The sequence below is a fragment of the Marmota marmota genome, unplaced genomic scaffold (genome assembly GCF_001458135.2).
Source record: "Marmota marmota marmota unplaced genomic scaffold, marMar, whole genome shotgun sequence".
NCBI lineage: Eukaryota > Metazoa > Chordata > Mammalia > Rodentia > Sciuridae > Marmota > Marmota marmota.
The window spans coordinates 12285184-12289642 of NW_026000174.1; the positions used below are offsets into that span (position 1 = coordinate 12285184).

At 55.3% G+C, this 4459-nt stretch overlaps 2 non-coding genes across 2 annotated transcripts; one reads left to right on the forward strand and one right to left on the reverse strand.

Moving 5' to 3' along the window:
- Positions 1–343: 343 nt before the first annotated feature.
- Trnap-ugg lies at positions 344–415 on the forward strand. Its single transcript has one exon. It is a non-coding gene; the product is annotated as a tRNA-Pro (tRNA).
- Positions 416–645: 230 nt separating this feature from the next.
- On the reverse strand, positions 646–717 carry Trnap-agg. The gene has a single exon. It is a non-coding gene; the product is annotated as a tRNA-Pro (tRNA).
- Positions 718–4459: the final 3742 nt, after the last annotated feature.

Genomic DNA, 4459 nt, shown 5'->3' on the forward strand with positions numbered 1-4459 from the left:
CTGAAGCTCCCCAGGGGCGACGCCCGCCGTCCGGAGTTGGGTGCTGAAGGCTAGAAGTCCGCAGCAGGGCACCTAAGCCAGCGGGAGGTCGAGGATCCGAGGAGGCGGCACGGGGGAGGAGGGAAAAAAGAGGAAAGAGCGTCTGTGGTCAGAAAAGGGTGCAGCGCTTCTGGGAGCAAACGCGAGGCGCAGGCAGTGGCCCGACGTCCCAGCTAAGTCCCACAAAGACCACAGCGGGTGGATCTCTTTTCCATGAGCCTCCTGCTCTGCAAAGTTCCGCGTCCGCGCAAGCGCTTGTTAGTGGCTCACTCTAGTACACTCAAGAGAAACAAATCACGCAGCTGGCTCGTTGGTCTAGGGGTATGATTCTCGGTTTGGGTCCGAGAGGTCCCGGGTTCAAATCCCGGACGAGCCCCTCTTTTCTTCAACTTTTTTGCTACTCCTGTACCTGTAATTTAATCACTAGGAAGACAGAATGGAACCTCCGATTTTGAAAAACCCAGAACGCCGCTTAAAAACAAGTGAGAGTTTTCGCTCACTAGCTGCCATCTTAGGAATTCTTTCAGGTGAAAAATACTATCGGTTTTAAAGACTGGAGATCGGGAAGAAAACAGTTTGTGCAAGGAAAAAAAAAACAAAAACGTAGGGCTCGTCCGGGATTTGAACCCGGGACCTCTCGCACCCTAAGCGAGAATCATACCCCTAGACCAACGAGCCGGCGGTAAAGAGGCTGCTCGGTTGTCTTTCTAAGTGAAAGGAACGGACTCTGCGCTTGCGCAGTCTTCCCTCAGTGTCTGATCTCGCGAGATCCTGTTGCAGCGTTGTCCCAGGGCCCGCCGAGCCGAGCCAAAGACCTTAGATCTCCCAGCGGGAGCCGGAATGTCGACTCGCTTGTTGCCGGCGAGCTCTTGGTCTGTTCGCTGGCGAAAAACGGCAGCCATTCCACCGCGCATTAGGGAGATGCGGGGAACACGGGTTTCACTGGACCTGGGAGTTGGGGCTGGGTTTCCGAGAGGCGGTGCAGGAGGCGTTCTCCCTGAGCCCTGGGGTCAGGCTCCTTGATGCCTTCAAGTTCTGGGCGCCACCGCCACCGCGGTAGTTGTGACTGCGCCGCCTGGATATTGGGTCCCTGGACACTTAGCCTTGTGGGAGAATAGCCAGACGTAGCGAGGCTTTGCCTGATGCCTGGGTCAGGGCTGGGTCAGACGTGCAGACTCTCCTGGTGTAGCGCTGGACTCAGGCGCGACTCCGGACTTGCCGCCGGGCGGGCGGGCCTGCCAGCAAGCTTTGTGCGTGACCCGGCTGCGCCTCTGTGCCGGTGGTCAAGGGTTCTGGGTGCCCCAGAGGCCTCTGCAGGAGAACTGGGTGCCAAACTCACCCAGAAACACAGGTTCCGCGGAGCCCTTTCACCGCTTACTCCCCAGGGTCCGGGGAAATGCAGCCGGGGGTGGGGAGGGCGGGGCTACTCTCAGTGAAATGGAGGTGGCAGGAGCTGCCCTCTAGCTTGTCCAGAGGGCTGGGATCGCTCCACTAACACACAAACACCTGGAGTGGAAGGTAGGACTGAGCTGGCCCCTATTACAAGGCCACCTGCAGCCCAGACAGTTCCAATCCATTTCCGTTGCTTGTTGTCCCTCCTGTCCTTGCGCGTGCATGTGCTAACGGACACAAACGCGCTTTCACACATTCTGACTCCAAGATAGGGAAACTGAGACCCAAAGGCCCCAGAGGAGTTTTTTCCCAGGGATCTCAAACTCTTTGCAGCTGTGTCCGGCACCTTCAGGAGCTGGCTACAGCCTCACGCTTCCTTATTCCCAGGTTTGAGGATGTGTGACAGGAAGAAATACCTGCTGGTAGCGTTTGTAAAACTTCTTTCAGTCCACAGCAGGCTTTCACTGGCGCCTGCACTGCCCCAGCCTTGGGCTGGGCCGAGGTATACTGATGAGTCAGATTTGTCTCCTGAACCCCCTGCCCATTGGTGGCCACACTGGCTGTGCCCTCTGCCTTGCCCAGGGCTGTGGGCTGGTCTGCAAGGAGCTCAGTCTGGGCCCTGGCCGGCTGTGGTTGTAGCTAAACGAGACTGTGGCCTGGATACACACCCAGGACCTTCCGTCCTGTGCTCAGGCCTCCATGCCCCCAGACATGCCTTTCTTATGGATAGTTCATATATCCACACTTGCTTCCAATACTGCAGTGGCTTCCCAGGCCCTGAGAGTAGTGGCCAAGCCACTGTGGGCTCTCAGAGGCCTGACCTCTCCCGGGATAGCCTCTCAGTGGGCCTCTTCATTCCACCTTGGATATTAGGCCATCCCTCAATTCAGAGCTGCCCCTTCCATGAAGGAGGCCCAGCTTCCTGCAAATTCCCAGCTTTGCCATTTCTGCTCCTCTACTACCTCCTCCAGGTAGACCCTCCTCCAGGTGCTCCCAGCCCTTGCACTCCCTGTTACCTGGTTGCCTGACCCCTGCACACCTGTGTCTCCACCTGCAGGGGCAGGGTGAGGGCTCCCTGAGAAAGGGCAGTGGTCAGCCTGGGGCCTGAAACAGATGACCTGTGGAGAAGTGTTTGTTGAATGAGTAGTATTTTGTCTTTCTCTAAAAGCTGAAGCCAAAAAAATACATCATCACAGCTCAAAGCCTGGTGTGAGTCAGAAGTTCAAGGCTGTTTGCCTCCTTCATTGGCATCAAAATGCCTGTGAGCAAAGAAATGGCCTAGGGAGGTGGCAGAATTCTCTGGCCCCTCCGCCAGAACTGGGGCACTTGGAGATGATTTCACTAGACAGAGGGGCCCCAGTGGTAAGAAGGTGACTTTCCACCCAGAAAGGTCATCTCAGGGGCCTCAACATGGGGCAAGTCAACTCCAGAATAACATAGGGAGACCAAATCATGGGGACCTACCAAAGTGGGCATCCTGTATGTGCTTCCCCTCAAAATTTGCTGAGAGGAAAGGTACAAGGGTGTAAGTATGTGTTGGGGGCGGGGGTGCAGGGGTCTGTCTGCCTGCCTGCTCAGCCAGGAGGTGGGATAAAAAACCATCAGGCTGAAGGCCACTCCTCCAGGCAAATCTAAGTAGATGGTGCGATGTAAATATTTAGGCCCCAGGAGCTGTTCCCTCTCCCCCTGGGGAGGCCTGGAGACTTCACAGATGCAGGCCTGTGATTGATACCATGTTCTGGACGTCGGCTGGAGAAGCAGCCTGGACCTGGTGAAGCAGGGAATCTTGGAGATTCTTGGCTCAGGAACACAAGGGAAGGGGCAGGGAGGGGGAGAAGGAGTAGAGCAGCCTCCCCTCACACTGCCCTCATTTCCACTGCTCCTTCTGTCAACAGCCTACAGCCCCAGGTCAGCATGTAGGGGAGGCAGGCAGAGAGATAAAGACTAGTGGATTCCTAAGGGGCTAAGGCGCTCTGGGGCTAGTTAGGGTGCTGGTGATCCAGAGAGGAGAGGACAAGTGGGGAGAGAAGGGAGGGGAAGGGAGGGGAGTAGGAGCTGAGGTGAGGGGGAGAAGGAGAACCCAGCCTGTTGGTGGTGGTTTCTTCTTCTTCTTCTTTTTTTTTTAAGAGCCACAAGCTGAGATCAAAGGTGATATTTTTACAGCAACTGAAATAGAAAACCACTGGACGCACAGTGGGAGGTGAGCAGCCGGGACACAGGCTCCTTTATGCAGCCTGTGGCCACAGCAAGCACGTTGCCCTCTGCCATAGGGCGTGGGGGACAGTGTGCTGGTGATCTTCCCAACTCAGGTTCAAGGAAGAAACCTGGATGAGCTGCAGCCCTCCATGCTGGGAGAGGAGAGGGACAATGAAAGATCATAGTGGGCATCAGATGCCTTCCACCCAGGTCCACCCCTGTCCTTTGCTGCCCAGTCAGCTGTTCCAGGCTTTCTACATATGTGAGAGCCCTGTGATAGAGGGTTATCACCCATTTTACAGAGGAGGAAACCCAGGCTGCAAGGGATGAGCTCAAGTCCTATAGGGAGTTGGGAGCGAATTCAGGACTAGTTGCACAGAGCTTCTAGTCCAAGGTCCTTCCTGCTCTCCATAATCTCCCACCCACCTCTTCACACACCAGATTATTTATTGTTCCCACCATTCCTGGTCCTAGCTGACCCTGGCACAACAGGACCCATTTGAACAATGGGTCTGAAACCACAGTGGTTCCCTGACCAGCGGCATCAACAGTACCCACGAACATGCTGGGAAAGCATATTCTCAGGTCCCAACCTGGACTTACTGAACCAGAAGTTCTGGAAGTGGGGCCTGGCTCTCAGAATTTTATTTTTTTATTTATTTTTGTTTTGTTTTTGTACTGGGGATTAAACCCAGGGTGCTTAACCACCGAGCCACATCCCCAGCCCTTTCTTATATTTAGAGACAGGGTCTCAGTGAGTTAAGGCATCACCAAGTTCCTAAGGCTGGCTTCGAACTTGAGATCCTCCTGCCTCAGTCTCCGGAGCTGCTGG